Below are 13,078 nucleotides of genomic sequence, written 5' to 3'. Positions count from 1 at the left end.
TTTATTGCCAAGTTTCCTTACATTAGGTTTTGCAGACCCATGCCCTATATTGTATTTTTCATGGAACTCTTCCAATACCAATTTGGTTTCCTCATGATTTATGCACTTAAGGTACATTCCTTCATAGTTTCTTTTATACAGTTCCCCATCTTGGAGTATATAGGATTCCCATTGCATTTTTAGGGCTCTATGTTTTGAGTTTTTCATCTCTCAAGGACACTAGTTTTGTAAAATAAAATAGACAATATCTTGATACCATATATTTGAGATCACTCCTTGATTTATCATTATGTGTGATACTATACTCTTCTCTTCATGACTTGCCATTAATTTGGTTAATTATTGTCTTCACACTAGTTTCATGGGTTGGATCTCTAGATCAAATTCTTGTCACATAGCCATCCATTTTCCTCTTCTTTCTCCTAACTTTTCTTGCTTCAAAAATACTTGATTGTAGAGTCAAGAATGATGGTGTACACCTTTCTCTAGAGTATATAGTGTCAAAATTTATTGACTTCTTTTACCAAGGAAAAGGGTTGTTTATTCAAGTTGGTATAGTTGAGTTCAATGTTATTTAGTGAACAACTCATGAATGCAATAGGTCTTTCATCTTTTCCTTCTTTCTTTTGCATGAGAATACTCACACATGATTTCTCTAAGGAAAAAAGAATAAAACTTGAATGGTAATTGGTAATTAGGGCTGACCCACACATGGGCCATCAAAATGGCTATCTTGATATCTTTAAAATATTTCTTAACTTCTAGAGTCCACTTGGTTTAGCCCCTTTCTTAAGTAAATCATTTAGAGGTCAGACTATTTTGGAAACCCCATTAATGAATTTTCCCACGAAATTGATCTTCTTGAAGGACTTGAGTTCTTTAGAACTAGTAGGAGGAAAAAATCTTAAGATTACTTCCACTCTTTTAGGGTTGAATAAAATGCCAACTTCAAAGATTATGTTCTCTAGTAGTGTCCTCTTTGTGGTCTCAAACAAGAATTTCTTAGGGTTGAGGGAAATACCATATCTACTACATTGATTAAACACTTTTATCAAATCTACTATGTGGTCACCTCTATTTTTTGAGAAGATGGTGAGGTTGTCCATATAGATGACAATACATTTTTTTACTAGTCCCTTGAATGCTTCAGCCATAGCTCATTGAAATATTGTGTCAACATTGACTAATCTAAAGGACATTCTTTTGTATGTAAATGTTCCCTATTTTGTAGTGAATGCAATTTTTAGTAGGTCTTCCTTGTCTACCATCACTTGGTTGTACACTAAAAACACATCAAGAAAGGACATCATCTTGGATCCATTCATGATCTATAAGACTTCCTCGAGTGATGGCAATGAGATATTATCTTTTTGGGAAGGTTGGTTAAAAAATTTGAAATTGACACAAAGCCTAATTTCCCTACTCTTCTTTCTCACAAGTACAAAATTGGCCACCCATGTCAAGTGTCTAATGGGGAAAATGATCTTAGCATCTAATTACTTCTATAATTTCTTCATTATCATAGGCTCAATGAGTAGGTTCACATGTCTTTTCCTTTGTCAAAAGGGTTTAGTATTAGGCTTGAGGGGAATGTTGTACATGATAATTCTAGGATCATAGGTCTTGAGTTCCTCATAACTCCATGCAATGACATATCTAAATTCTATGAGTAGGTGTAACATCTCATCTCTTTCCTTTTGATTACATTCCTTTGTGACTTTGACCATATTGTGGTCTTCTTCAATTCCTAAGTTGTAGGAGGCATATTCATCGATTCCCTTCTCTTATGATATTCTCTTACCACAAGCTAATGTGTCCTTGTCAAATATACATTTCCAACTCCACCATTCCTTTAGGTATGGTGCTAGTCTTTAGCTTTATGATTCCATCTTGATGTTTGACTTCTTCTTTTTCTTCAAATTTGTCATCAATTACTTGCCCCCCAAAAAGATCACTACACATGATAAATTCTAGGATAAGTTGGTCATCTTGAAAGACTTGGAAGTTGGTGATATTATTTGTGATAGATGGGGCAACAACTAGTTCAACTAAGAATCTTTTTAATTTTGTCCTTTCCACTAGTTCTAATGAGCTAGCGGAGATAGCAAGGGCATCTGTGACTGTATTATTTCTTTTGGGGATGGATCTTATATTTAATGCCTCAAAATCTTTAATGAAATCCCAAACTCTTTTTCTATAATTAATTAGTCTCTAATTGTTACATGAATAGGTTTCCTTGACTTTTTGTATCACCAATTGTGAGTCCCCTTCTATTACAAGTGCCTTGACTTTTTTCTCATTGGAAAAAAGGAGCCCTCTTACCAAGGCCTCATATTTAGTTATGTTATTAGTGCACAAAAACTATAGGTAGTACGTTGCATAAAAACATTTCCATTTTGGGTTGATCATCTTGATCCCATATCTAGTGACTATTTTTCACATAGAACCATCAAGCCTTAGTGTCCATACGTCATCTAGTTTGGGTTTCTTCATCTTATGCTTATTTTTCCTTATCCTTTCCATCACCTTTTTGTTGAGGGAGCTTCTCTTGGGGACCCATCCTATCTTTCCTCTTATGGGTTTACTAGTACAAAAATAACAATATATTACTAAATAAACTACTAAAAATTATAGATATGTGACTAATTTTGATCACATGACCAATGGTAGTTTATTGCCGGACATTTATCTCTCAACCAAATTTATAACTAAACTATTTTAATCATTGATTAGGTCATTTACTTAGTCATTTATTGTTTTTACTTGGTAGTTTATATGGTAGATTATTTGGTAATATATTTGGTAGTTTTTTGGGTAGTATATTTGGTAGTTTTTGGGTAGTATATTTGGTAGTTGATTTAGTAGTTGATTTGGTAGTTTATTTTATCATTAATTTAGTCATATTAGGGCATGATAGAATTGAACCACCATCCTCCTACTTATAAATTAGGTGCTCTTCCATTGAGCTAGTACCCTTTAAAGAATAATGCAAAAAATTGACAAAGTTGTCTTCCCTGCAACATTAGATCTACCATGATCATGGTCACTATAACATGATATACTCTTCTCAAAGAACACAAATTTTGGCTATTATGAAAAGCAACAATCTAAATCTTTATCAATAAAAATTCAACAATTTCAAATTCTTCTGTTCAAACATTTTAAAATTATATTTCATGTCAATTACACTTCTCGAAATTCTTGTAGTGATAGACTCAAGTATAAAATATAATTTGGAGCACTTTGGTCACACACAAGTATTGTTTCTTGTGCTAACTTCTCAGAAAAAGATACAAATAATTATGCAATTTATGTCAAGAAAATAGACCTTTTCATTAAATAAAAACATCAAACCCCATTAAAAAATCACATCTATTAAAAACTACAAAACACAATCAATTGAAATACTCACTTTTTACTTTTTAAGATATGAAGGTGCCAAAGGATCAAATATTTCCTCTTCCTTATTCTCAGGTGTGTGCTGAAAGTGTTCATTACACCTGATGTTGACATTTATTGAACCTTAGTCTACAAACAACATAAAAATAGGAATTTGATAAAAATAAGGCACATGAAAAAAAAGTTTTTTTTTTTTTTATCAATGATCTATAATTAAATTATTCCTAGTAATAGGGAAAATGATGCCAATTCATATATGTAACAACAAACTAAATAACATGTTTATGATAAATTTCTTTAAAAAAATTATAACAAAAGGAAATAATGGACTAGTAAAGTCTGGTAAGCAATGGCTATGCTTCACTCATTGATAACCCCAATTATAGGATAAGCTCCAGAACCATACATTGATGGATCTTGAGATGGTTGATCATAACCATAAACTTCATATCCTTGACCATAATGTAATGTCCACTTTCTAGAGCTAGATTTGAATGATAACATAACCTAAATCCAAAGTTAAACAAAAAAATACATTAAATATAATAATAATCATGTTAATCAAATAAATAATAATACACTATGAAATATTATTATTTAAATGATTATAATAAAGAAAGAAAGTATTTTTAATAATATTACATAATATAATTTATTATTATAAATATGATTAAGAAGTAACATATAGCATAATATTACGAATCATCTATTTTAACATGATTAATAGAATTAAAATAAAATATCAAATTATGATTATAATCTTATCCCAGGTCAATATTTTAATATTACAAATATAATAAAAAATATAAAAAACATAACATGTCATTAAAAAATAGTAACAAACATCAAATATGATAAAGCTACATGTACTTAGTCACAATGCTTCAGAGGGATACATAAATGTGTGTTTGTGTGTGTGTGTCAGCCAAGATTAGAAGGAGATACAAAAAAATAAGGGCTGCACACAGCCCTAGCCCTAAAGCATTTTCTAAAAGCTACCTTCACTTCATTTCCTATTTGATCCTTATTAAATATTTAATGGCAACATTGGTTGCAAATAATTAGAATAGATATGCCTCTTCATTAATTGTTTTTCATCTTAAAATAGTTTTCTTAATCTGTTTCAATTTCTAATCTAATTCCCCTCATATTTGGTATGTAATTTCATCGATGGATGTTTGGATGATTATTTATATTGAATAACAAAATTAATTATTTATAATTATTATATAATATTTTATTCATAATTTTAGTATATGTTATACTATGAGTAATTTGTATTATATTGTCAATTAAAATACCATCTTAGTCATGATATTAATAACATATTATTTTAGTAGGATTATATTAACAACTATAATAGTATATTATCATAATAATTTTATTTTCTCATCTATTATTATAGTTATCATTATATTTTAATTCTTATTCTTCTAATTTATTTTTATTATTTAATGTTAAATTATCCTCTAGGAAAGAGGCATTATAGTAGCATGAATTTGTTTGGGGCAATCCTTAGAACCCTAGGATTATAATAGTTTTTTCCAAAAAAGCATCTTACCGCTTGCAAGCATTGAAATAATAGTATGACTTACACTATCACTAGTATGTCATTTTGATTCACAACTACCCTACAACATGCTATGTGTTTCATAAATATAGAAATAAGAGTGTCCTTAGCTAACCAAACCCACACTAAAGGTATTCAAATGTCTTAGTCAATCTCTTCCATTCATCAATGGGATGTGTAGCTTTTAACTTGTAATAGAAATGGCCACCCTTGGATATTTATTCAACTATCCACATTAGTTTTTTATTGCTCTGACAACCTCTAAACAATACAATGTGTTTTCTACCTATCGAATTGACATGAGCTACCATTGCTCAACAAAATGTTTATTTCATAAAAAAATTAAATTTAAGTATATTTTGCACGTGATTTCATGGTTGTCTAATAAATTAAATTTTATGTAATTTTCATTAATGATAGTTTTATAAATTTTCCATGAGAATTATATTTCTGGACAAGATGCTCCACTTTTTTAAAGTTACATGCTGGAGAATCTAGTAGACAATAGATAATTTAGGAAATCAAAATATTTTTTGGAGAATGAGAGAAATAATAATAATTCTATGATTACATTGACAAAAGAAGAGACAATAGTGGATCTTGAATTGGGTTATCCTAGAGGATATGCCAAGCTCTGCAGGAATGCCCATCTTCATATGCAAGGTAATGTGGGATTTGATCTTTCTCTATTTAGGATAGATCCTTATCAAAATGTTTTGTACAAAAATGTAGACCCTGCTTCCCCACTTACTTGGGAGGTTGATCATTTGTTTCCTCATTCAAGAGGCAAAAAAATAGTTTTGAGCAATCTGAGATTGGTCTAATGACAAGTCAATCAAAGGAAGAAAGATAAACTAGAATTCCTTGTGTTGTGGTTGGATTTGCAGCTTGGAGTCTCAGTTAATTAGCTTTTATTGATTTTCCTATCCAAAAATTCAGATTTTAGGCAAAGATCATTTTCTTTGCTCTTTTTTGTAGAGGAGAATGAACCATTTACTAAACTTTTGGTGGCAAATTGTCATTCCTAGCCTCAAAATTTTCATGAGAAGAAGAGTCAAATTGGTTGTGCTCCAGCTACTATAGTTAGGATACAAAAAAAAAAAAAAATGATACCTTAAAGCCTCAAAATGGTACCCTAGGTAGAAGAAGATTGACAACAGAAGTTCAGAGGAAGCTCTTCATCAAGTAGTTCAAATATTTGGAACTAGTAGTTAGAAAGGAATTAGAGAAAATGAACCCTTATTTAGAAATAGATCTACAGTGCAAATCAAAGATACGTATCGACTAGTAAAAGAAGACTCGGAGCTAAAGGAGAAAAAAAGAGATATTTTCGTAGTAAGGATTTAATTTTGCCAAAAAAAATTCAGAAATAATCTTGGTTAAAGAAGACAAGAGAGGAAGATATTCAAAGAAAAGTGGAAGACATATCCCAAATGAACAAAGAGATGAAAGAATTACAACAGCAAAATGAGGTAGAATGTCTTGTATTAGAAGATCTTGAAACCATATTGATAAAGTATAGGAAAAGATTAGAGAAACATAGAAGATGGTCTAAAGCACAATCCTCATAAAAAATTTACTTAGAGCATATGATAAGAGATACTATGCAAAAATTAGGGCATCTATTTGAAAAATAATGTAGAAGATTTTATAGCATTGTTATTTCTACTCCATGGACATCATTCATTCTACTAGATGTGTGAAAAAAATTATGAACTTGGAGATTTAAATAATGTATATCAACAAATGTGCTACAAAAAATATAGTTCTAGCAATACTTAACATGGTTTGGTAAAATTTTAATGAGCAGCAACACACCGTGTGAGAAAAGTTGCCATACCAATCAATTTGCAATAGTTACAATCAATATCAATATTATCAATATATGCATATGCAAAGGGGTTAAGACTTGTTATTAACTTGTCTATCATATCAATTCTATTGGAGTCATTTGCTATGGATTCAGAAGAAGATTCAAAGGAATGAAGAAGTATGCAGATCCAATGCAATCAACTCAAGTAAATGAAATAAGAAGCAACCAATTTTCTAAAAAGGAAATGGGGTAAGCATCTGATCATTTCAGTGGTTGGATAGAGATGTCTATTATCACACATGACACCTTGTGTTTGATACAAAATGGAATGAAGGATATATCTATGAGCAACATGATATAAGTAGGATGATATGAAGATCCAGGACAAAGATAGATAAAAACCTATGCTGGATAGAGTGTTGCTTCCCCTAGTTATATGAAATTTGTTTGTTGTGATATGGGTAAAGTTGAGGCATTTTTAAATCAATAAAGATATGTTTCTAGAAGCATTAAGCATAGGTCATTAACCTTTGAAGGCATATGGTTCAAAGGTAGCTTAGCTTAAAGCAATATAATAGAGAAAAGCATTTATATAGAAAATAATACTTCCAATGTAGCTAGCCAAAGTCTAGTGTAGAACTATAATATTATATTTGAGTACCAGTTTGTTTTTAAAATATTTGTATAGTTAGAAAGTTGGTGTTGAAGGTTTCACTATCACATTTATTACCTTAGAATACTCTCCTACAAGATATCAGTAGTCAAACTTGCAAGAACATTTACTGCCAAATATGGAGGTCACCATTAGATACAAAATCTGAGGAGGATGTTCATGTTTTTCTTTTATTCAATAATTAACCAAGATCATGAATTTTTAAGATTTATAAAGTCAAATAATAATGATCCATATTTTTTTATGTGTTAAAGACATAAAACTAAAATTTGCATAACATTCAATCAATCATGGAAATTATTCCTTTCACCCATTGTGATGACATCCTTTAAATGAAAAATGTTGTAAACCTTGTGACAATTGGGGAGTTTCTTCTTTGTTATGTGAAATAGTAGGAAGTCATCTTCAATGTAATTCCCTTCAACTTTCAAACCAAAGTACTTATGTTGGTAAGGGTGAGAATGTGTTGGTGAACTCTATTTCACAATTGAGGGCATCTATGTGATGTGGAGGTGGTGTTGTCAAATAGGGTAAAAATATTTGTTTAAGAATAGAACAAATCATATAACTTTCATATGCTATTGGATTCATTATAGTACTGATAGAGAAGTTTTTTTCATACCATCTGGGATACATATGTAATGGATAATCTAACACACAATGCACTAAAATGCAGAGCCTTAATACATTATGATAGCAATAAACTAGAGCTAAGGAAATGATACCAACAAAGACATATGATATTGCAATATAAATAAATGTTTCATTGGGCTACAAATTAAAAGATAGAAAATTTGAGAGGGAATGTGAAGCTAAAACACCTAATCTTTATATTTTCATGATACTTCCTCAAGAGTAATATTTAGTAAGAAATGAGAAGTCTAGAAATAGAAGGTAAAACTATTCACCCTGGAATCTTAAAACATTGTGTGAGAAAAAATCACCCAAGAAGTTAAGAGGACCTATCATGATATAAGACTTTTCAAAACACACAAGAAATTAATTTCAATATTTTGACTTTCAAGAATTTAGGATTTTGGGACTTGTTAAAGTGTATTTCAGTGATCAAACCTTTTATCAAACTGATTTCAACACTTCTCGATCATGTTATACATTTCCCAAGGTTTTGACATGCTAAAAAGATCTGATGTCTTTGCTTAGAACTTCCTACAAACAAAAGCATGATACTTTGTATATGAAATAGTAGTGAAGAAACATATGACTCATATTAAAGATTCTAAAAGTAGGTGTATGTAGCATGGGCATTTGTGGACTACAATCAATTGATTAGAGAATGCTAAGTGTAGTTGAGTGGAGATAGTGAATAAATTTATCTAGATAGCCCTGGATGATCAGTAGGTAGCTCTAGACTGGCTTAATGCTCCTAATCTATAACCACCAATGAAATAGACCCCAAATACACAAATGACAAGGAAAATTCCATCTCAAACAAAATGAAGATCTCAAAGAAGAAGAAAAGAGAGTAGGAAGAGGAAGAGGAGAACTAAAATGAAGATGCATCATTGTTTTCCTACAACATGGTAGTAGCCTCAAAGGCATTGTAGTTAGGGTTAGAGCCATAAATATTCTATCCTCCTTCCTTGTCAACTTCAATGAGATCGACCCTTCAGACCCTAGGAGCGATATTGGGGTACATGATTTTCCTTTAAATTCTCAAGTGCATCAACCCTAATAGGTGCCCAATTTCATGAGTAGTGATGAATTCCATGTCATTGGTCTTTGATGAAGAAGTGCTTGATTGATTGACAAGAGATAGTGCACAAAATTGTAAATGACTCACTTATTACCACAACACTTGTAATAGTGAGCTTGAAATTGACCAAAACCACAATTCAATCTCAACCCAGTAAAAGAAGACAATAATTTTTTATGCATGATAGAAAAATTGAAGGAAACACACTTTCTACATGAAATTGACAAAGCATTGGGCTTAGAAAAAAACAAAATATTTTTCTATGCAGTAGGTTACAACATTTGTGATTCCTTCAAGCTATGTCATCAATGCAAGTAGAAATGTTTACTATGTGTAGTGTAATTTCCTCATGTGCCATATTGATTGAATATAAAATAGTTGTACAAATCCATGAATATGACCTAGAAGTAAATTGAACGAGTTTGAATGCAGGTTTAGTCTTGTGAGATAATCTACAATAAAATTGGCATTCAATCCACTATTGACATTGATTGTTAATTCCTTACAAAAAATATAAACTGACCAGATCAGAAATCTATTAAATTAAATACCTATTTATCAAATAATAGACAAAAAAAAAAAGGTAAATCAATTTCATCACTTGACCATGGACCAACAAACTTGTGGCTTGATCCCTAATTGCAAGTCTTGCATACAATTGATTGAACTCTATAGTATAGGCCGACAACCATCTCTCTCCTACTCTGATAATTTTTTAACAAAGACAAGATCTGAAATGAAGAGCCAACTTTTGGTGTGTAATGGGTTAACAGGGAAGTGGAGAAATCAGTACTAGAGTAGTGTGCTCCAACAAATCTAATCTTTCTGCTATAGATTCCACCAAAATCATTGAACATACTATAAATTATTATCAGCAACAACTCTCTAGCAAAAGACAACTTTCAGTTGCAAGCTAAGAGGGGAATCCTGTCAGATAAATATGGAGATGAATTTATCTTAATTACTATATCACAACATTAGGTTAGCTAGGTTTAGTTTAGGGTATTCATCTATAAATATACGATTAAATGCATTTTCAACTCACCATGAAGGTCAAGCCAATCACACTAGGCTTAATGGAAATCTTGTATATCTTTTTAATAGATTTGATGTGCAATTATAAGATTTATTACATGACAATCAAGATTGCATAACAAATTTTTGATGACACATGAATTTATTCTTTAAACCATTTGTTGACCATCTGAAACCATTTATTGACAGCTATTTTCTGGTGTGAGTCAGATTTCGGTGGCAAACAACCTCACAGAGAAATCCTATTGACTAATTAATTTATTTATTAGAAATACACCCACTTGGAGTTAAATCAAAGAATAACATTGGTTCACAGAAGATGCACCTGCGTATTTTGCTGAAAAGTTGATTTGCTACCTCATATGCAAGAAGTGAAAGAAGAGTTTCCCTTATAAGCATAAACAAAGAAATTTCTAATGATAGAGCGATATAAACTTGAAACATAAGGGAATTTTTGATTGGTGATCTTTAGGTAAGGTTTGTTGGGTTTTCCTATGTAATCCAATAACACTAACAATTTGTAGTAGTTGAAACATTATTTGAAACAATAAAAAAAGGGTGTTAACCATCCTTTATACATCGTAGTGATGTAAGCCAAGTAGACATGAATGCTAACCCTACTGGTCTCTCTTTCTTCTAATTACACCAGTTGTGCCTTCTTATTCATGGGATCAACATCAGCCACTCTTCTTTTTTATTTTCTTGCTATTCATTATCTCATCTAGAAATCTCAACATTGATTTCTATTTGTAGCACTTGTCGGTTAGCTTTATTTGGTAGACTATTGGTTAAATTTTGATTTTCTAATTCCACCATGTCAATTTCTGATGATACAACTATATGATGGGAAATTTAATTAGAATCAATGGCATCTAAAGCCTTTTTGTGGGCACCAACCTATTCTAAAAATTTGTTCCTGACTGCAAAGTATCATTATACATCCCAACTTCTATTATTTTTCCATTGTGCATTACCAATACAAGATCTGTAGTTGGCACGAATTCCACTTGATGGGTTACATATATATTCTTTTTACTCAAAATGCCAAGGATACATTCCTTTAATATGTGGGTAACTATATGTGCATCAACAAAAAGTTAAAAGGATCATCAAGTAGGTAGATATCTACATCTTGGTATAATGCCCATGCATACTTTGCTCTTTTTTTTGGGTCACCACTCAAAATTAATGTCTCTTTTTCCAATTACTATTTGGTTGCCATAGGAAAATAATTCAACACCTTTCTTCAAAGCATGGGCTTTGAGTATGTACTCATACCTAACCGTATTTATTTTTTTCCAAAACACAATATTGTCCTCAAATTTATAGCTTTATATCCATAGGGATTGAGGTAAATAAGTGTTTGTATCACTCAACCTAACTGTGCTAGAAACTCTCATTATTTCTCCTAGTATTATTGCTAAAAGGCTTGATTCATCTGACCCCATTGCTCCAAAAATTGTAACTATCATACCTCTCTATATACATATCTATATAAATTTTATTGATAGACAAGCAGAAGCATAGTCCCAAAAGAATTCTCCACCTTGGATATCGCCTGCAATATCAATTATGTTCTTGGATATTTGTTCTACAAAATTACATTGCAACCCTTCCTCTTTCAAAAATATGGACACATGATTTATGAATACTTTAGTTTGGGAAATCATGTATATGAACTCAGGAAGGGTTATATATAGGATCTTGAAGTAATCTAAATTTTACCAAAGAGGAGAGAATCTTGCCAATAGTTAGGAGCACTCCCATCAACATGCATGCACAAAATGTAGCAATTGATACTACTATAGGGGCTACCAAAAATACAAATGATAACATAGATTTTGTGAAAAGATACTTCTTCAGCTAACCACATTTTTCTTTCCTCAAAGTTTCAAGTTTCAATAGAGATCTGGTCTCCCATGCCTAAAATTTAAATATCCCCATGTATATCAATATTTCTGCTGTCATTCTCATCCTCAGGGTCTTTTTCTTCCATGATATTATCTTGTAACTTTTCTTGTAGATTTCCAATAGGTACATTTCCTACCATAACTATTATTGTGGCTTCTAGTCCTGTAAGTGAGGCCAAGTCCAAGCTCTTCGATAAGATAAAAGACCCAGCAAAAATTGTAAAGGGACATTCCATAATAATAAATTCATGAAAAGACTAGTTGATATCCCCTATACATTTTGCATCTACACTCATATAATTGATGATTTCACCACTTCTATTTTTTTCTTTGATTGACTAGAAAGATATAAACATTTCTTGTATATAGAAGCCATAAAAGATACTTTGGAATGTAAGCCTATCTACTACAATTTTAAAAAGAAGTGACATTGTGCCAAGGACTCTATCAACATTGCTACTATAAATGTGCAAGCTAGAGCGTAGCCTTGCTATGGAGACTTTTGGTTTCTATTCAAATATTGTACAAATACATTAATCAAATATGGAACTACACATTCTGCACAAGAATGTACTACTCTACAAAGAAAGCAATCAAGATTTTTTCTTTCCAAATAGACATTAGTGTACCTTTTTTCATTGGGTATCAAGAATACCTCCTGCCTCTAGCTGATCTTTGAAAACATTGTACACTTCTTGGGAGTGTTATATTCGGTAACTTTAGCTGATTTAAGAGAGAAAATAAGCATGTCATTATCATTCACAAAAGAACCCTATAGATGCATATTCTGAAATAAAAATCCTATAAATTTGCCTTACCATTATCCAATACTAGAACTAGATAACTATCAATAATAGTTGGAATTGGGTGAGCTACAGTAATTACTATGCAGTCAAAAAATTGATTGTGAAATGTGTGTTTAATAAGTCCATCAATTCTGATGTCCACTGATGTCATAGCTTCA

The 13,078-nt window shown here is 31.2% G+C and overlaps 1 pseudogene; it reads right to left on the bottom strand.

The window, feature by feature from the left end:
• The window catches only part of LOC149528426 (ABC transporter C family member 3-like), a 290,021-nt pseudogene that overhangs the window by 259,541 nt on the left and 17,402 nt on the right, over positions 1-13,078 (bottom strand).

The sequence above is a fragment of the Cupressus sempervirens genome, chromosome 11 (genome assembly GCF_028749045.1).
Source record: "Cupressus sempervirens isolate cs-2001-9-10 chromosome 11, ASM2874904v1, whole genome shotgun sequence".
Lineage (NCBI taxonomy): Eukaryota > Viridiplantae > Streptophyta > Pinopsida > Cupressales > Cupressaceae > Cupressus > Cupressus sempervirens.
The sequence above is the reverse complement of the archived record's forward strand: the minus strand, read 5'-3'. Positions and strand labels throughout refer to the sequence as shown.